The sequence below is a fragment of the Chanos chanos genome, chromosome 5, assembly GCF_902362185.1.
Source record: "Chanos chanos chromosome 5, fChaCha1.1, whole genome shotgun sequence".
NCBI lineage: Eukaryota > Metazoa > Chordata > Actinopteri > Gonorynchiformes > Chanidae > Chanos > Chanos chanos.
This window is the reverse complement of record NC_044499.1, coordinates 20,363,597-20,385,813: the sequence shown is the minus strand read 5'-3', so window position 1 is coordinate 20,385,813 and position 22,217 is coordinate 20,363,597. Positions and strand designations below refer to the sequence as shown.

Sequence of the window (22,217 nt, the reverse complement as noted above, 5' to 3'; positions counted from 1 at the left end):
GCTAAATTCACAAACTAAAATCTCTTAGCATTAGTGTATCACTGTATAGCATATCTACTGTGTATGACTGGTAACCACACTATGATAATAATTTTAATCTGCATCTGCATTCTTTGTCAGACTGAAAGGTGTTTTGTTCCAAAAGTAGAAACAAGACAACTTTTGATGATCGTGCTTTTGTTTTTAAAAAAGGGAAACACTGGCGTCCCTGGATTTCCTGGAACAAATGGTGTTGATGTGAGTTCATTGATGACTCATAAAATGAGCTTTCACAATATGTTTAATTACTTTTGGCTGTTTGTTATTGTGCACAATATTGTTCATAACATGAGCAATAAAATATTGGGTAATTACGCATTAGTACAGTATAACTACAAGTATAATGTATTTTTGCTGAAGTTACCATATTATTATGCATGTGATTATTATAAATAAATATGGCGTAATTAGGCACACCAGTTACTAGGTATGTCTGGAGAGTTTATTTAAAAAAGTTTTCATTCATGATTATTTTTAACATTTAGTTTTTGAAATTAAAGACACCACATAAAATAATATCACAGTAACACACAGACTTTTAAATTACTGATTTACTGTTCTACATAGAACAGTAAATCAGTTACTGCATGACTTTACTCTAAAGGAGAAAAGTCATGCAGTCATTTACTGTAAGCAGTTTTTCACCCCTTTATGTTTTTACACCAACTTATTGCTTTAAATTCACCGAAGACCAAGTTGTGGTTCAGATCCACTATGTATCACCAATGTCATGTGACACAAGTGACAATATCAAGGGATTTCTGATTATTGTGCGGCCTCTGAACTAACTTCTTGTGTGCACTGTGTGGCGTGCTACCTTGTCAGAAGAGCCAGCACTCTCTTTTTTTGTGTCTTTGTGTGTGTGTGTGTGTGTGTGTGTGTGTGTGTGCACGCATGCGCATGTGTGTGTATGTATGTGTGTGTGTGTATTTCAGGGTCATGTTGGTGCAGGGGGTCTTCCAGGCCTACCCGGTTTGGATGGCTGTAAAGGAACAACAGGAACACAGGGCCGACCTGGGCTACCTGGATTCAAAGGATTACCTGGCCCTCCAGTAAGGGCATGATTGACACATCATTGACTAATGAGATAAAAGAGCCAACAGAATCATTTTTTTTTTATTACTTGTCTATTTAGCTAATGATATGGGCCTGACATGAACATTATTCCATGCCCCATATAACTGACATATCTTGGTTTTGCAGTTCAGGCACCATCAGAGCCAGGGACAAGTTTTAAATATATGAAGGTTGATGCAGGTATTCCCAAATTTTGAGTCAATCTGTTTGATTTTTAGGGATTACCAGGACAGAAGGGACTCAAAGGGGACCCCAGGTACTCTGCAGCACCATTTGGACCTCCGGTACACTCCCCAATAATAATAACAATTATTATTATGTATATTACTATGTATGTATTATTATGTATAATTGGAATTTAATTTCGAATTGTGATAATAATTATTATTAGTAATAGTAGTAGTTGTAGTACTGTTGATGTTGTTTCTTTTGTTGTAGTTAAATACCAATAGTAATAATAACAACAACAACAACCATTAGTGTAAAAATAAAATTAGTACAAGACTTAACAGAGTACAATTTTCTGTACATTTTGTCCAGTATATGGTCTTACAGCATAAAGATACATGGCTAAGAATGAGGTAATAAGGTATCACATGCAAGAATGATTTCACATGAAAAAAAATGTGTCTGCTTGGTGACATGCTCATGTTCAGGTGAATGTATGGTCACAATGATTCATATTTCACAGGGAGAACGTGGGAAAGATGGAGCACCTGGTTTACCTGTACGTTGAAGATCATTTTACAATCTTTTCCTAACTGTTTTATGATCTTGTGAAATTTGTGCATCTGTATGTGCTGTCAGCTACATTTGATAGTTTCACTGTCTCTGTCTCTATTCCACAAGTACAGTATATGATCAGTTTACATAGGTGCTATATTAATTATAATTATTGCTGTACTTATTAAGTCCATATACCACTCTCTTTCAAGGGACTCCCTGGCCAGGATGGGCCTCCAGGCATTAAGGGGCTTCCTGGCCCCAAGGGCTACAGAGTAAATAATGATTTTGATTTCCTAAAACATTCCTGCTTGTTCCAATCATGTTTGCATGCCGTATTCAGACCTGTTACATTCTCTATAGGTCACCTTTTACACTGCTGGTGAATGCTGCATTATATGTTTGTTGGTCAGTTACTTCATTGGTCATTACTGCTAGTTCTAAAATTAGTATTATTCTTTCCCAAGGGTCCAGCAGGTGCTCCTGGGCCTCAAGGACCATCAGTGAGTGATGCACATGTACACACACACACACACACACACACACAAAGACATGCACACACAGAGACAGACACACACACACGCACACATACACACACATACAAGGCTGATTTATACTTCTGTGTAGGCTCTACGCGGAACCTATGCAAGTGGCCTACGCTGTTGTGAGCATTTATACTTCTCTGTAGCGTGTCTGCGGCACTCTGTAATCACATCACCAAATCGCCAGTTTGTGGTGGGATTTCTGTGCCACTGTGTTGATTTTCTTCGTGCATTACAAACGATTGCGAGGATAATGTTAAATAAAAAGTTGGATTTCAGTGCTTGCACAGCAATATCTGTGAAACAAAGAAGGACTAGTTTCTAAACTTTGAGGAACAAACGGAGCTCTCAACATAATGAGCACTCAGTTCGCAATTTTGCCAAAAATTGCGACTGCAACTGAGTGGATCATTTTGGAGTTGGAGCTAATAAATATTGAACAACAGTTACTTTTACTGAAATTACTGCAACACAGTAAAGAGAGAAGACATCGGAGGAGATGGTGTGTACGACCATTGAACCGATTGAGCAGAAGGAGGGTGATGCTACCAAGTGGACCAATCACAGTTGTTGTGGTCTGCTTCGACACACGTTGCAGCGACGCGTAGTTACATTTGTAGGGAGGTGCACGTCAGGCTATGGTGTAGGCTATAGCGTAGGCTACAGCATAGGCTACAGCGTAGGGTAAGTGGCTACGCAAAGCCTATGACGTATCTATGGCGTAGATTTGACGTAGAAGTATAAATTGGTCTACAGACAGACACACACACACACACACACATACACACACGTGCGCACACACAAACATGCACAGATATACACACACTCAAACACATGCATGTACACTTGTACACATGCGCGCATGTACACTAGTCCATACACACAAGCCCACTCGAGAAACCCATAAATTCATTGTCACAGGACACTGACACATTCAGACCATATACACACCAAAAACATCTTTAGGAAATATTAACAACCCAGAGCTTCGGCAGCTGCCTCTCTCATATATCTCTTGGTATTTTATATCCAAACACTGATGGTCACTGAATAGTGAAAAAATATGTCTTTGTTACCAGGGTGAAGTTGGCAGAGGCCTACCTGGACAAAAAGGGGATGAGGTGAGAACATAAGGATAGCTGGCGTTGAAAAGGATAACTGAAGTATGCTAAACATTGCTCCACACTTATAAATTGGCCTCTGTACCTTCATCTCATGAAAAGTCATCAAGAACTGACCTTTGGAAAACATCAGTATTTGATACATTAGCCATGAAACGTTCCTTTCATAACTGAATGAAATGTCAATTAAAAAAAATAATGCATACATCGTGCAACCTTATTGTCCCTAACCCTAACTTTAACCACGGGTAGTTTTTTTTTTTTTCATGAAACCGGGTTCATGACATTTTTTTTAACGGAATAGTATAAACAAGATCACACTGAATGTAAATGAAAACTAAGAAGAGAGCAATAGCGGCTACCAATGGACGGAGCGTGGAATTGCAGTAACATTAAATTATGTTTTCCACAGACACAAAAATAATGTAAAACAATTATGTCCCTATGTCAGTATTCTCGAATCTATTTCATGAGACCAGGTAGCCATTGCAAAAGAATGAAAAGGTACTTCCATTAATTTAGTGCCACAGCAGGATGATTTAAGTCTGGAAAGGTGCACAAAAATTTCCAAACAGATATTTAATGGTGTCATTGTCCCGAGAGGTTTTTAATGGAAATTGTGGAAATAAGTGTCACTGTCATGGCTGCATTTCTAGTTTTTTCCCTGTTCTTCTAGTTTTTTCCTCTTGCTTGCGTCTCCCGTGCTCCCCCTGTTGTCTGTCTGTCTGTGTGTGTCTGCATGTGGGCGAGGCGCTCCCTCCTGATTGCAGATCTGCTGGTGTCCCTGCAACCCATCGACCCAGTCTACTCAGCTACATATATAGCCTGGTTTTTCATCCACTCACCGCCAGTTCGTTGCCTCAGCCAATTTGGTAGAGCTTGTTTTCCGGCCATTGGAACTATGCATTTTAACTAGCTCTTGTTTGTTAGTAATTGTTCTAATTACTGTCTCCTGAAGTTTAGGATCACGTTTACTTGCCTGCCTGCTTCTCACATGTCTGCCTTGTCGGCAGCCCCCCCACCCCCGGTCTGCCTCTGCCCACCTCCATCCACGCACTCTGTCCCGTCTGCACTCTCCTACCTTGCCTTCATCACCACCCACTACCTCCATGCATCCTCAGCCAGCCAGCTTACATCCCAATCCGCATTCTACTCCATTAACCAAATTTGCAATAAACCTAACCTTTGTACTTCAGTGCTTGCTTTTGTTGGATGGGGTGTTTGGTGCACAGAACCTCATGTGAGGAAAAGCGGGGGAAAGAGGGACAGAGATGGGTATGTGACAAGTAAGTTTGGGTAATGGTCCTGAGAAGAGAAGAGAAGAGAAGAGAAGAGAAGAGAAGAGAAGAGAAGAGAAGAGAAGAGAAGACTGCCAGGTCCTTGTGGTCTTTGTGACTAAGGAGCTGTCCAGGGTCCTCCTCTCATTGTTGTTAGTGAGAATTTGGCAGCTTAGTGCTATCCATGGTCCTGAGCAGTTTTACCACGCTGACTCCACGTGCTTTCAAATGGAGAGGAGGAAGCATGCAGTTCATCCACCTGCACATTCTTTACATTTAATCCACAGTTCTTGAACATTAGAACTTAAGCAAGAAAATTTGGAGGGGGGGGGGGGGGGGGGGGGGGGGGGAGACTTGATCTTGTGGTTTCTTGCAAACCAAAAAAAGTTTGTTTATTCTGTCTGTGCGTGTTAAGAAGGAACATGTCATCATTCTCTCTCACACACTCATTTTCAAATTTTTCATAGGGAGAGCAAGGGCCACCAGGTCCTCCTGGACCTGATGAGTTGATCGAGCCTCCTGACGACTACTACGTTAAAGGAAATAAGGTGAAACTAACCAGCAGTCACCAAAATTATGCAATACAGTTCACCAAAAACTGTTTTCACAGTGTTTGTTTCATTCTCTAGGGAGAAAAAGGAGAAACAGGACCCTGTGGACCTAATGGTACAAATGTAAGTAGGCCTATATCTGTGCAAGGACTATGTGCATATATGTGAGTACGAAAGACTGAAAGAGACAGAGACAAAGAGAAATAGAATGCATTATGAATGCAGTGAGAATGCAGTGTTTCAGAAGTCATCTAATGCTAATGTATTGTCAGGGAGCAGTATTGGACCATGATATTAAAGGAGAAAAGGGAATCCCTGGATATCCTGGATCGCAGGTAAGTAGTGCGAGGAAACATCAAAAATATTCATCAGGAACATTTTTTTTCAAAGTAGGCCATCTTTTACACTTTCAAATCTGCATGAATCCATGCCATCTAATTTCTGTTTGAAATTGCAAATATTTGTCCTAAAATAAGATTAATATCCAAAAATTAATTTGCCATTTGTTGCTGTGCTGTTTATATCAGTAAATCCCACACTTGTGATACTTTATCACTGACAATCTAATGTTATTAGTATACATACAGTTTTTTGATTTATATGCAAAGTTGCATGTATCATGAGTTGCCTGTGTGATGAATAATAAATCTGACTTTTCTTTGACATATTTTCAAGGGTTCACCAGGACTTCCAGGCCCTGCAGGATTCCCTGGTGCACAGGTATGTGTGTTGTTGTTGTTTAAGTTGTTGTTTAGGGGGGTTTGTAGTAATTCTTTAAACCCTTATGTAGCATACAACTAAAATTTACTTGTGGCTGAGTTTCATAGCGGATGGTGATGTATTGTAGTTGTGTAGAAAGAAGCTAACCACATGGTCCCTTTAAATACAGATTATTCTACTGTCTTAAAATACCTCACATAATATCACAATGTAATGACAATCTGCTCTTTTCCCCACTTCAGGGACAGCAAGGAGATCCAGGACTCTCTGGTCTGCCTGGCAACCGTGGTCCAAAGGTAAGCCACATGCAGCAGCTAACGATTCCACCTGTTTCACACAATGATCTCAAACCACAGGATGCAGCCACTCACTAGGATCTCTCATAGGGTCTGACAGGGGATCCAGGTCCAAAAGGGCTCCCAACATATGCCAACTCTTCTCTGGCAGGTGAGAATATCTGGGCATTTCTGTCCATCTTAATTAAAGCTATGTGCTGTATGTGAGCATGTCTAAGCCCAGCAGGTGTATGGTAATGAGGCTGATGTTCATATCATATGGATGTTTGAGTCTAGTGGATCACTTAAGGGTTCATTTAAGAGTTCATGATACTTTTACAGATATTTTTTAGGATGTCTTCCAGGTGATTCCGGTGATCCCGGACTCCCAGGACCACGAGGGCCCCCAGGAGACTTTGGGATAATGGGCTATCCAGGCCTCCCTGGGTTTCCTGGACAGAGTCTACCAGGTTAATTAACCTTCATCCTTCCTCTGTCCTTCACCATCTTTTTTTCTTCACCTTTTTTTTCTTCCCATTAAAAAGTCTGTTGTGTGGTTACAAGAAGGCATTCAAGTCATGTTTGTACAAGTTTTATAAACTATAGGAGAACATATTTCTTCCATTGTGGATGTGTGTATTACTAAGGAAGAGTTTTAAGGCTAATAGGGGAGATAAAAAAAATAACAATTGTAGTTTGAGATTCAAATAAAAATTTCACTTTTATTCTTCAAATTTTTACTTTAATCTCAGAGTTAATTTCATGAATAAACTTGAAATTTCGAGATTAAACTTGAACTGTCAAGAAGAACATTGAAACAGAATTTAAAGGATAAAGGCAAAATGAAAAATCTTTATCAGAAATCACTAGGGCTGCCCTCTGAAAGTGGATGAGTCGAATCATCAGTCGGAGACCCATCAGTTGACTGAGATTCTTCAAGTCGAGCAGTCGCTTCTTCTGTTTGTTTGTTTGTTTGTTTGTTTGTTTGGGGTTTTTTTGTTTGTTTGTTTTTGTGTCAGTCAGTGTGCATTACAATAACAGGATAAAACAGATAGAATCTTACAAAAATGCACAGGGATTACATTTCAGTGAGGAATTATAAATGAAGGGAATAATAAATATGTTTTTATATTCTAGCAGGGCTAGCTGGTGCACTTGCTAAAAAAAAAAAAGCCACGTGACAACATGCGCTGGTGGTTAGCTAATGAGAGAGGCTGAAACCTGAGGTGGAGTGGTTGGTAAACTAGGCTAACCAGATTCTCAAAAGTAATTTTAATTTCTCAGTATGTTACGGAGCTTTTTGTTGGTTTCTAGACAGGAGGATGAATGATGATTGAAAGTCGATTGTTGCATCTGGCTCACTACTCTACAACTGTAAAAAAGAAAATATTGCATTGTCCCGTCAAATGTAACGGTAACCTGCTGTTAGCAGTCAGTCTTGTTTTGGCTCCAAGAAAGCATCAGACTTTACAGTATTTCACAGTATTTTGGAATACAGTACATCACTATTAGAATTTGGCTGTAGTTTTACAGCAATTCCTTAGAGTCTATGTTAATGTGGTCAAATCATCACTGAAACTCATTCCAAGGGATTTACTGATTGTCAGATAGTCTATATGAAAAAAAAGAAAGAATAGTTGAATATTCATATTGAACAGTCAAATCCAATTTGACTGACAAAATTTTGACTCAGGTACAGTCCCAGAAATCACAGATTACATGGTATGAGAAACATTGTTTGAGACGCAGTTGTCACATGACGCCTGGTTCAATTTTAACACTAATTTCATTTGAATACCGATTCTGTTCATTATTGCCCCAGGTCCATCTGGTCCACCAGGATCTCAAGGTCCTGTAGGGCCTAAGGGGTACAAAGGAGAACCAGGCTTGTTAGACAATGGAGAGCTCATAGCAGGACAACCAGGATTACCTGGTCCCCCTGGGCTCAAAGGAGTTAGAGGTCCCCCTGGTCCTCCAGGTATCGAAAAACAACTATCCTAACCTGGAATCATTCTTCTTTTGCATACGCAGTTATTCAGTAGGACAGCTGTCCAATCAGTATATTCAGTAAACTTACCCTATGTTTTTGATGCATTAGTATTATGTCTTAGGGGGACATAATACTAATGTATTATGATGTATACTAATGCATACTAATCTATTGCAAGCTCATGCACTGGATGATTTTCCAGATGTACAGCAATTATTATTATCATTATTATTATTATTATTATTATTATTATTATTAAGATCTTTTCAATCATTTCTTTCATGCAATATCTCTCCACAACATAACCTTCTCGCTGGGAATTGTCATCATTGTCTGATGTGCTATATGCCACGTGGCTCCTAGCTTATAGTGTTGAGCTGAATCTATCTGTTGCAGATTTGTGCTATGACCTGTTTCATAACTATTTGCCCAAGAACTCAAATAATATTACAGTGTAATCTAAATAGAAATAATATAATATAAAGAAATATTATCTATTTTAGATTGTTTTGTTTTGATTTTTTTTTTATTCAGCCTGTTCTTTTTCAGGCCATTGCCAACCTGGTTCGCCGGGTGTACCTGGGGAGGATGGGGGCTTAGGACCTCCAGGCCTTAGAGGAAACAAAGGACAAAAAGGTGTGTTAACATGCTTGTGTTTGTATGTGTTTATGACTGCCCATATTTGTGAATATGTTAATGTTTAATATCTATATTTATTCCTCAGGCTGTCCAGGGGACTGTCTTTGTGGGTCAGTTGGTTCGGGGCCCCCCGGTCCTCTTGGCCCACTTGGGCTACAGGGCCACCCAGGGCTTCCTGGGAGCAGAGGAGAGAGGGGAGATCCAGGACCTCAAGGTGATACAGGACCAGTTGGTCCAAATGTAAGTCCAGATGCAATATCAGAGATCTGGAGACAGATAAAAAAAGCAGATCAAAACAGGCCATTTATTTGTCCAAAAGTTAACAAAATCAGCTGAAAATCAAGGTCCCTCACTGGGCTTATAACAAACAAACTAGACAAATCTGGACAAACTAGACAAATCAAAGATGGAAACAACTCTCTAACAGCTGTCCAACTGTTCTCTCTCATACTCTTGAGAGGCTTGCCTTTTGCTGACAACCAACCAACAGTCTGTGTGTGTGGCTCTTTAGCCCTTGGGGAAATGGCAGCTTCATTTACTGGCCCAATAAAACAGACATGATGGAACCTTCATTCTCGCTGACAAATATTCCGCAGCCAATCCCTATTGGTAAAGACCACAATGTTTATGTGCTCTCACATGTACTGATTGTGTTCTTGGACTCTCATCCTCCTATCTAAACTATTTTAGCACTGAACACTATAAATGCATGTAAAATTGAAATGGACTCATGAATGCATAATGCAATTCGATTTAATTCAAATTTGTTTGTATAGAGATTTTAAAAATAGAATTTGTCATAAAGAGTCTACACAGGATACCAGACCTGAGCAAGCCTAGGGTGAGAGTAGCGAGAGCAAGCTCCATTTGGCTGTGGTAGGAAGGAACGGGAGAAAACAAGACTTGAAAGGGGGATCACATCCTCTGCCTGGCATGTATAGAGCTTAGGTGCTATTCTATTATCAGAAGAAAGGAGACAGAAACACTAAGAGAATGAAAGGAAAGACTAGGAGAAGGAGTCAAACAGGGATGTTTTGATGGGAGTTCAATGGGGGTGGAGTTGGGAAGGAGAGATGGACCCATCCTGACTGCATAACATGTGAAATCACAAAAAAGGGAACATTGTTTATCCTATTCCTCATGCACCAATTGCCATATTGGTCTATTGTAAGAGTTTTATTTGCTTGTTTGTTTGTTTGTTAGTGGGGTTTTTTTAAATGTTGCACAGGAACAAGAACACAAAAATGTTCATGTAACAGTTGTAACACAATTATATGCTCTTGGTGGCTACGTTTTGCCCTAAAGAATATGAGTTATGTATATATGAGATTTTTTTTCTAGGGAGTTCCTGGCTTACCTGGTTCCAAGGGCATCAAAGGTCAGAAAGGAGATTCATATGTCTCCACGATTAAGGGTGAGATATCAGTGATAGCTGTTATACTGGACTGTTATAACATATATGGGTAAGACATAAATGGTAGCTGTTATAATGTACTATAATAATATATATTCTTTCATTTGATCAATCATTTTGCATCTTTGTCAAAATTTGTTATATATCACAGTAAGATTGTGGCCTATGTAAAAAGGTTTAAAGGGTGATGAAGGCAGTCTTGGAGTCCAAGGACCACCAGGAGCCACTGGTTCAACTGGGTTCCCAGGAGCACCAGGTCTTGTTGGTGACCCTGGACCACCAGTAAGTCTGTTCTCAGTCACTATGATTAAGATGTTATTAAAGTAATTTTTTGTGTTGGTCGTATGAGTGAGAGGTTTTATGGAGTGTACACTGAAGGAATAATCTGGGAATTTCTATTTTGTCCTCACATTTCATTTTTTTTCCCTGTTTATCCCCAGGGAGATGGTTATCCAGGAGATAGAGGAGACAAAGGATGTCCTGGAGAAAGGGGGCCAAAGGGTTACCCTGGGCCAGAAGGCCCTCCGGGTTCAAGCATTCAGGGCAACAAGGGAGTACCTGGGCTACCAGGGGAAGAGGGACCACCTGGGCGCATAGGCTTTCCAGGAACTCCCGGTCCCCCAGGTGTGTTTCTGTACAAACTTTTAAATAGCTGAGAAATAGTTGTCAGGTAGTCAAAACTTTAAATAGCCATGCAATAGTTGCTACTGCTGAAAACTGCAAAGAAAATGACAATGTTTGCGGCACAATATCCCGTTTCTGTGAAAATATTTTTATGTCTAATCAGGTGATGGATTCCCATGCTGTCCCGGTATTTCAGGCCCCCCTGGCCCCAAGGGTGACAATGGTTTTCCAGGTGAACTTTAGTCTTGCTCATTTCACAGTTGGGAAGTATTTTGCTAAACTAGATGGTACAGTGTGACCTACTTTTGACTGATGTTAATTAGGTTCTCCTGGGTGGCAAGGACCTCCTGGAAGCCCAGGTCCTGCAGGGATACCTGGAGCCAAAGGCGAAAGAGGAGATGATGGGAGGGCTGGGGACAGAGGACCACAGGGTCAGTGGTTTAGTTTGTTGGTTTGGTCTAATGATCAGTCATAAATATCAGCAGTTTGTATATAGAAGTGTTTGTATGTTCCTTTGCACAGGGCCACATGGCTTACCAGGTGATCCAGGTGATCCAGGCTGTCTTGGACCATCCTATGATGGATTACCTGGTTCACCGGGACAAACAGGCCCAGTGGGGCTCAAAGGTCCTCCTGGGGATCATAGAAATGGTAGACCTGGATCGCCAGGACCAAGAGGCTTTCCTGGGATATCAGGACTTAAAGGTAGCCATGGACTGCCAGGTTCTCCTGGACCAGCAGGTAAATTTTGTGTAATTATATTAAATGGTGTTTAAAGCCACTTGATACTTTTAATAGTTGATATTTATTGTGGGAATGAAAGGTTATTCTACATCTCAGCTTTCCCCAGAATGATGCATTGGTTGTGCTGAATGATGTATTTCAAATTTTTGCTGGCTTGAACTTGAACACCAAGTAATGTCTACACAGGGGAAACACGCTGTCCAGGAGAGCCGGGCCGCAGAGGGCCACAGGGAGATGTCGGGAGTCGAGGCCCACCTGGACCACCAGGGCTGGTTCTTGATTATTGTCATACAGGTTTTCCTGGCCCACCTGGTGTGGCTGGACGTCAGGGACCTCCTGGTCCACAAGGTAATGCTACGCATTTTGGATCACACAAAGATTTTGTGGGTCCTTTCATAATAACTGCTTAGTCAACTTTTTTTGAAGTTGAACTGAGAGTAACACTTGCATGACATTACTTCAGCCTTCACAGAGCCTGGATCAGTAAGTTGTTGAGGTCAGTACTGTTTATTATCCAGTGTTGCAAACCAAATTATATTATTATTATATTATTCAATATTGATATACTAAAGATATTAACATTTAATCCAATACCCAGCAAATATTAAAATACTACATGCATGATGTACAGATGAAATATGGGCCTAACATGATGATTAAAATCAGTAGAACCACTTCAGGAAAAAAAACAGTTTACGTTTTACTGTGATTCTAGTGTTTCTAACTATAGTTGTTAATCATTTTCTGGCTCAGATTTTGGTTGATTCCTGTCACAGTTTAAGAAACTTTCTCATGTGATATGAAGGGTAATATGACACTGAGAATTTTAGCCAGTCCTAATATTACTTTGCCTGTTTTTCACCTCTAAGGTTACAAAGGAGACAAAGGAGAAAGAGGTCAAGAGGGTCATCTTGGATATGGACTTAGGGGACCTCCAGGGGCTCCTGGTCCCCCTGGCCTCCCTGCTCCTGGTGGACCTACTGGTTTCAGTGGACTGCCTGGTGACCCAGGGACACCAGGATCACCAGGAGTGAAAGGTGAGGATTTTTTGTTAGGTGACATCAAAGTCTATAACCTTAGTTTTAAAAATCAAATGGCATCTTAGGAATACCAATAATTTATAAAAATCATTTTACTCATATTTTTGTAAAATTTTAAAGCCTTTTTATATTCAAACATGTTTCTTTGCAGGGGCTAGGGGACTCCCTGGATTGAATAGATCCCCTGGGCTGCCAGGAAAGCCTGGTGCACTGGGACCTCCTGGGAGACCTGGAGTGAGGGGCAATGACGGGCAGAAAGGCTCACCTGGAGAGCCTGGATCTGCAGGTCCCAAAGGTACACAACCAAAGTCTATGCTATGTCTATGTATGTCTAAATTGTGCCTAAGAAAAAGAACTGCAGTTTCCTACAATTGCATGATTACCCTGAAGTCATAATAATGGGTTCTCAAAAGCAAAAAAGTGCACAATAGTTTATATCACTTGTAGCTCACTCTGTTATTTTCCTTTAACTTACTTGCGCGTGTATCAAGCCTAATAAAAAAACTTACAGCGGTGGCACTTATACAACAATCATCTCCTCAATGGTTATTTGCTTGCTTTAGTAACCTGCCTGTACTGGAAGTTACTTGGGATAAAAGCTTCTGCAAAATGAATAAATATAAGGTAATGTAAGAAGAGACCCTCAGACTCTACAAAGCATGCGTATTGGGATGTAACTAGGGGTTCCCTTAATTTTAAATCCATCATGACAGTGTCAGTGAGAAGACTTTTTCTGTGAGGTGTGGAAGTAACGGAAAGAGCTGATGAAAATGGAGTTGGTGAAAATGCATTTGAAATGAAAATTAAAGTGATAACTAGTCATTTTATTGCATTTACATTTATTCACTTAGCAGACACTTTTATCTGAAGCAACTTCCAAGACAGGCAGATTGTTTATCATGAGTAATTTTTGTTACTTCCGGCTCGTTTATCATACGACACGATCAGCTTATCAGCTTTTTTATTCATGTGTATTTTCACCACTCTCACATTCTCACTAATTATTTTTTGGTACTTTGAGCCCTCATATATTCACCTGAGAAGTATCAGTAAGACCTCTCATAGAATGAATGATGCCCAGATGTTAACATATGTTTTTGTTCCTTGTTGCACCCAGATGTTAACATATGTTTTTGTTCCTTGTTGCACTGACTTCTGTAATGCACCATTTACTAGGTTGCCAAGGCACAGCTTTTAGCTCAATTTTAATGGAAGAGAGAACACATTACATCTAAGCTGACTATATTTTGTTAACTTGTTTCATTTATTTTTTCTGCTTTCTTGTACTTGTCTGCAAATACCTGAACAGATTACCACCTGAGTGCTTTATTCAGTATTTCACAAAACAATGTATTGTGCAAGTGATAAATTACCTGTGACTCAATTGCATTATAAAAGAATCTTTTTACGTTCATGATTTAAAGAAGCTAAACACTTCCCTTGAAATTTCAAGAAAAAGGTCTTAAACATAAAACATAAAAGAAGCACCTCAAAATCCACCTTTTCAGTTTTGGTCTAATTAAATATATGTTGTTTTTGCTATGTAGTTTATCTGGTTGCTCATCATTAATCTTAATTTTAATTGTAGTCATACTGGATTTGTGATCTGCTTCATTACTAATTTATATATTATTACTGATATAGAGTGTGATTTATTTATTTATCTTCATTCAGTTGTTGTCCATTTTTTCATTGTTATTTCTTGTCCATAATTCACATATATTTTTTTTCTGTCAATTTTGCTTTCTGAAAAACTTCTGAAAAGCCCTACCCCTGTTTGTGTGTAAGGTGGTTAACAATGATGATGGTGATGATGGTGATGATGATGATGATGATGATGACAAAGAAGACTAGCTGTAGTAATAATACTAGTATTAGTAATAATAATAGTAGTAGTAATGGTAGCAGTAGTAGCATTAGTTACAGCTGTAATAATCATGCTATCATGTTCTACATTGCTAAATACCTCTTTAGTGCTTTTGTACTTCTGTGCTTGTTCCTGCTCTCATTTGGTAATTTACCTATTTAGGAAGTAGAGGTCCTCCAGGACCTCCAGGTGACCATAATATCACAAAAGTAAAAGGTTCAAAAGGGGCAGCAGGACCTCCTGGACCAAAGGGATTTGTAGGACCCAGAGGTGAGAACAGAGAAGGGGAACATCCCTTGTCAAATTACAGTACTTTCACTGCAGTCAGGTTGACGTGTTTAAAAGGCTGTCACATAGTGTTTACGTGGCTGTGAGGTTTAATGTACATGTGGAGTTTAAACCTTGCCCCTTTTCTTGGTGTTTTGATTGTATGTAGGTGATAAGGGCTTACAAGGAAACCCTGGTCGCCCAGGGCTTGATGGACTACATGGTACACCAGGACTCTTGAAAGGACACCGTGGGTTACCTGGCAGAAATGGCCTACCTGGACCTCCTGGGCCACCTGGACTCAAAGGATATCCTGGAAATATAGGATTCCCTGGAGTGTCTGGGGATAAAGTAAACTCTTCACTTATTTTGATACACCAAATGTCATTGTTGTTGTGTAAGATATATATATATATATATGTGTGTGTGTGTGTGTGTGTGTATACAAAGTATGATTATGATTATATAAAGTTGGATATACCGTTGATCATGCAGTAGATATGTATTGATTGCATGTATAAATGATAAAGAGAAGTCGAAAGAGATACTAGAGAGAAGAAAGCTGGCTAAGTGTATGAAAATGTAAGAATATTTTTGCATTTTGGCATCTTTTTGGGTGGTCATGTTTCATCCAGGGTGATCCAGGTTACCCGGGATCTCCTGGTGCCCCTGGCATCCGAGGCACCCCTGGCCCAAAGGGTAAGGTGATGGAGTTCTGAATCAATAGGCCACAGGTGGATATGGTAGGAAGCCCTTGTGGAGCTGTGTTAAATATGCACAATGATGTAAGCATGGTCACTAATTCTTTATGTTACATTCTTGCGTATCGTTGGTTAAAATTCCAATTGTCGTTTAACCTCAACAGTATAGTCATTGTAAAAGAAAGAATGAACCATTTAAAGTTCCAAATTTAGAGGGTGACATAAAATTGCCTTTGAACAACTTCAAATGTTACACACTGTAATAAAACAATAGTGTCCATTACAATGCAAAATTTCTCGTTTCCACCACCCGTATTTAATCCCCACAGGCCTAAGAGTACCATGGTTCAGAAAAAGCTTAGTGAGTTAGCTGGACAATAGTGGCTCTGGGATGTAATCTGTTAGAGATTCAATGTTCACTTGTCTTGATAATAGGTGACCCAGGGGACTCATTTGGATTTCCAGGCCTACCTGGACCTAAAGGAGAGAAGGGAAATAGTGGACCTAAAGGCAGGTTATTCTCAAAAATGCTAAATGCTAAATCAGAGAGTTGACATTGCTTGGCAAAAGCTTTTTATGCTAACTTTTTCCCTCTCATTACATATCCATGTGCGGCTCTTGACCTTGTTTTACGCAGAATGTGATGGTGAGTTTGTAGCTAACATAGATCATCTGATTAAATAATCTGTCATTGAACAGGTTAACATCTGTGAAAATGTAGCTTTGCATTAAAGTACAGAAGAATGTGTTATTCAGTTGATTTGTCTTGTGGTGAGCTGAAGTATGGTCTTTCCTTTCCTGCAGCTGAACTTGGGGATCCAGGAGACACAGGGGACCCTGGCTATCAGGGGCTAAATGGGCACCCTGGCCCCCCAGGTCCTCCAGGAATACCTGGTCCACAAGGTCCCCGTGGTAATGTCCTCTCCTTTATCCTGTCAAAACATGTCATAGTTTTTGCATTTGAACTTCATAATCACTGTGTTTATGATTGTCTCTGAACCAGGCAGCCCTGGCCCTCCAGGTCCTCACCGTCAAAGTCCTCCGGGTCCACCAGGTCTTATTGGATTACCAGGCCCCAGTGGTGACCCTGGACCACCTGGGCCAAAAGGTGCAAAAAGACCCCTTCTAACAACTCAGAAAAAGAAACTGGATTGTTAGCTTGTTTTCAATTAGAACAGAACTAAGTGAAATTTAAGAGCTCTTTTTACCTTTATCTTCATTCATATCTTATTGATTACTGTTTGACACATCCACAGGTATTCCTGGACCTCCAGGTTTACCTGGTCTGAACGGTCTGCCAGGTCCAAAGGGGCAAAAGGGCTCTACAGGTGAAAAAAATATGAGTTTGAGACATTTTATTTTTTGTATCACAGATTCACATGTATCCACAACTTGCTTAAGCTTATGCTCCTTATCTCCATGTAAAGATACATGCTCTCTTACTCTCAGCTGCAGGTATACCTGGCCCACCAGGATCAAGAGGCCCCCCTGGAGATAAGGGCCCTCGAGGAAGACCGGGACCCCCAGGAGGCACCTACCCAGCACACAAAGGCCAGAAAGGCCAACCTGGAGACCCAGGTCTGGAAGTCAAATGTCACCAAGATATTTAATGGTTTAAATTTTTATGGCATTAGTAGAAGCAGGTTTACACCATGGGAGCCACTGCTGATCCACTGATTGGCTTTAGCTGGTATCTGATCATTTTTGTTTGCTAGCTTCTTACTCTCTCCTTGTCCATGGAGTAGAGGACTTAAACAGGAAAAGTCTGAAATATACATTGAACTGCCATGTATACTGTATATGTTTGTCCACTTACAGTCACTGACCAAAATGTCACTGACCAATAATTGTAGCTGCACATAAAACTTCTACAGTTTGTAAGAGTTCTGGCTGGGACTACCTCAGTGGGTCACCATAGGGTGACCTAGTTTCTGTGCTTAGTGTTTAGACCTTTGACTTGCCTAATTAGAAATAGTTTTTTTACACCTGTGTTTTTCTCCACATAAGCTTGGCCCAGAGTTCTGTTCTTTGCCTAGTTTTGAAGTCAGAGTACTCATGTGTTTAGTAAGTTCTGTTTCTTCCTTCCCCTGTGCCTCGAGACTGTTTTGACCCTTTTACTTTAATTTTTGATTTTGACTTGTGCCAATATTTTTTGCCAGGGTTGCGAGTAAAGGTTTCATTGATTGTACATCAGCCTTGGTCTTTATCTTTGCAAATGGATTGCCTGCACCTTTTTAAGTGGTTAACATCCAGCTATCTCTCAGCCACTTTCCAGGTTTATTCCCAAATGGGTGCCATTCTGTGACAGTTCTTGTGGTTTTGTCAGCACGTTTCTTCGTTTCTTTTTAAGGACTCCCAGGGCGCCCTGGACCTCCTGGTGCCCCAGGCAGTAATTGTGATCAGTTAATTCAAGGACCTCCTGGAGAAGCTGGCCATCATGGGCAAGATGGATTGCCAGGTTGTAATAATTAAATTGGAGAAGTATGGTCGGGGGCTGTGGGGCAGCATTTATGCAGTCATATGAGTGCTTGAACAGTTGTTTTCATGCACCTTTGTGTGTGGTGGTGGTTGTGTGTAACAGCTGATCTTTGATTGTGTTTTTTGTAATTGCTGTCAGGGCTACCAGGGGAAATTGGACTTCCAGGTTTCACAGAAGCCTATCCAGGAGAGTGGGGTGCCCCAGGTCCACCAGGACGTCCAGGAAGGAAGGGGAGCAGGGGTCCTTTGGGACCACCAGGGCCCCCTGGGTATGCAGTGCCAGGACCAAAAGGTAAGGAACACTGCTAATTCCTCAACGATCTGTGAAAGTTTTTTTTCACTGGTTGTCACCAGCACATTCATTTTCACTAACCAAATTGCAACACTATTAGAAACTCTGTACTGAGAGGTTAAGTTCATTTCCATTCCAGTTAAAATCTCACTGGTGAACACTACCACAAAACATGTATACATCTGAGGAACACAAGGAAACCAGTAAAACAAAATCTTCCAATGGAACTCTGTATTAGAAAATTTGCTTTTCCCAGCATTTCAGGATCAAAGCTTTTCTCTGTTGTTCAATGGAAATAGACAGCCAACTTGAAATATGCTGTCTTTCTTACATCCAGGAATCAGAGGACTTCCAGGTTTGAATGGTCTTCCAGGATTACCAGGTGTGATAGGCAGAGGTGCCCCCCATGGCCTCAAGGGCAACAAAGGAAGTCCAGGAGATAAAGGTTAGGGTGTCATATTTTTACACAAATGCGACACCCCCAGCTTACATGATCTGTGTTCTAAGATGAAATGTGGGAATTTCTACATGCAAAATTGAATTCAGATTTCTCAGTTATTTCACCAATAATAAAAGAAATTTTGCACTGACGCTTCTTGTGAGCAGGTAATGATAATGATGACAGTGTATGGTTTAGGGTTTTTGATGAGGATTTTTGACCTCATTAAATAGAAGAATATACATTAAATAGATGAACCAAGTGAACAGCATTGAACAGACATTATTGTCCCACACACAAAGTCAATGTTACAGTTGGCATTTATGTTTCAGTACCACTTGACTTTCTCACTCTTTCATATAAATCAAAGCAAGTACATCAGAATCATATATTTGTCCCCCTGTAATCGCTATGTCTTGCGTGATGTGTTGGTTTACTCCAATTAGTTAGTGAAATGAACAGTACATATTGCATTTGTGAGGTCCTCACAACTGTTTTTACACTCTCATTTCCTCAATTGTGTCTCAACTGTTATTTATGGCAACTTAATGAGCCTCAGGATAGGTAGTTTAGGACTCAAAATTAAAAAAAAAAAAACCTGCAGTAGTTACAGCAGACAGGTTATGATATAGTGCTGCAAGAGCTATTTGACATCAAAACAAAATTTGGTTTGGCTCTGCAAAGTCTCTGCTCCATTTAGCTGGTTCTCCTTTAATTTCAAGGTCTCATTTTTCTCTTTTATCTGGTCCTTTATTGGTTGATTTTTTCTAATGAAATGTTTTTCACATTGGACATTTTCTCACTGTTCTTTATTGGATCATTTACGTAAACAGAGTAAGCTGAAGGTGACCTCATAAATTGAACAGTTAGCGCTAAGTAATCCTCACTCCTTAAATTGTTCTCCTGAATGAAGAAGTGCTGGCACACTATAGGATGGTAAGATGGTAAGAATTACACAGGTGTGAAGGTCCAGAACTTATACTGTCTTTGTCACTACCACAGGTACAAACACATTCCATAACTGTTCCCAAACATTAGGTAGTTGTGGTGTATTGAGATGGATGTACAACATCAAACATCATGACTCAAATATTTTCTCTTAAAAATCAGTCAGCTGAGCATTAAGTACATACCATGGCTTTCTGATAATAACACCCCGGTGTAAAGTGTAAACTCCAATATAGATCAGTGTCTGCTACAAATGGTGCCAGACTTATTGCCCATTGCTCAGGGACTAAATACAACACATGGCATGTGACAACAAATTATAACCTGCTGTCCCTGTGTTTGTATACAGCCTGTGAATAAAAACACATTTTTGACACCTCAGCTGTTCATCTGTCCATCCTGTTCTTCTGCACTCCCCTTGATTATGGTACCTATTATGTGTTTCATACGTCGGACCTCACTCTCTGTTCTCTGTAGGGCTCAAAGGTCCTCCAGGTAGAATTCTGGGTGATAAGCTGGAGCGTAATCCTCCAGGACCACAAGGACCCCAGGGTGAACTTGGGCCTCAAGGGCCTGCAGGAGATAGTGGGCCTCGTGGAAGACTGGGACGGCCTGGTGAGCTCTCCTCTTGAATTCCTGCCATTATTTATTTTTGACCTTTCACCCACACCCTTACACCCCCCTTCCTGCTCTGTCTCTCTGTCTCTGTCTCTGTCTCTCTCTCTTTCTCCCTCTCTGTCTCTCTCTCTCTCTCTCTCTCTCTCTCTCTCTCTGTCATATTTTTACAAAGTAATATCAATCATCTTCCTCGCTCTCAGGACCAAAGGGTGCGGTGGGTGCATATGGGCCCCCTGGACGGCCAGGACTCCCTGGAACGCCAGGAACTCGTGGGGATCCTGGCGACCCTGGACCAAGAGGCTATGCAGGAGAACAAGGTATAAGATTGCCCTAGAATAAATCAAAAAGCCTTGCATTGTTCTTGCAATAATGTCTCTCTCCCTCCATCTCCCACTCTTTCTCCTTGTTGTGTTTATCACCAGGACTCCGAGGTCCTCCAGGCCCAGAGGGTCTCCCTCGGCCTCTTGAAATAGTGCAGTCTGGCTTTCTGCTAGTCATACACAGTCAGTCAGTGACAGACCCAGAGTGTCCACTGGGCACATCCTTTATGTGGAGTGGCTACAGTCTGCTGTACTTGGAAGGCCAAGAGAGTGCACATACACAGGACCTTGGTAGGCACAAGCAGTGCTGCGTAGGAGTATTGTATGTCAGAATGTGTTTTTGCATGTGTTTTACACATAAATGTCTGTGAGAGTACTTATGTGTGTATGTCTGAGTGCAATGCAATATTCATCTCATTCTTCTGTCTGTATCTTTAGGCCAGGCAGGCTCGTGTTTGCGGGTCTTCAGCACCATGCCTTTTGCCTACTGTAACTCAGCTACATGTGACTACTCCAGTCGTAATGATAAGTCTTACTGGCTCTCCACCACTGCTCCACTGCCAATGATGCCAGTCTCAGGCACTGAGATCAGTCAGTACATTAGCCGCTGCGTTGTGTGCGATGCACCTGCACCAGCCGTAGCAGTTCACAGCCAGGGAACCAATATCCCCATCTGTCCCTCCAATTGGAAGAGTCTATGGACAGGCTATTCTTTTCTCATGGTGCGTGTGTGTGTGTTTGTGTATGCATGTACAATACCATATGTGTGAGTATGTGTAAAAACCCCTTAGATTTATTTTTCTTCCCCCAGCATACTGGTTCTGGTGATGAGGGTGGTAGTCAGTCGCTGACCTCATCGGGCAGCTGTCTGAAGGATTTCAGAACCCATCCATTTGTGGAGTGCCAGGGCCCACGTGGGACATGCCACTATTTTGCCAGCGTCTACAGTTTCTGGCTGACCACTGTGACTCAGGCCGAGGAGTTTGGCGCTGCCCCTGAACCAGGCACACTGAAATTTGCCGACCAGCAGCGCAACAAGGCCAGCCGATGTCATGTGTGCATGAAGGTGTAAAGGAGGTGCTACCCCTGTGTTACCAATCCAAGGACAGTCAACAATTTTGAAAATACTTTACAAATGTAAATGCCTCAGTTCTGTCCATGATATTTCATCCATCACTGATTGTGAGATAAAACACTGATCTTTGTAAAGTATTCTGTTTGTTTAATTCTTGGATTTATACAAGATAACTATGATAAGAAAATGATTAAGGTGTAAATGACTGATTTCTGAGTTTTTATGTCATAGTCTAGCTGCACTACAGAGATGAAAGAGAGTCTTTCTTTTGATTCAATCCTTAAGCTAAATGTGGGTCTTTTCTTGCTTGTTTGGTGTTTTTTTTGTTTTTCTGAGACTGATTTATGTGTTGCTGTTTGACTAAGCCAACTCTTTGGCCTGAGGTTTAAACATGAGAAACATGCCACCTAAAGCAAACTGCAAGATTACAAGGCAG

The 22,217-nt window shown here is 40.8% G+C and overlaps 1 pseudogene; it reads left to right on the top strand.

Annotated features, from left to right (window-relative positions):
- Positions 1-978: 978 nt before the first annotated feature.
- Positions 979-21,778, top strand: LOC115812275 (collagen alpha-4(IV) chain-like; annotated as a pseudogene).
- The last annotated feature ends 439 nt before the right edge of the window (positions 21,779-22,217 follow it).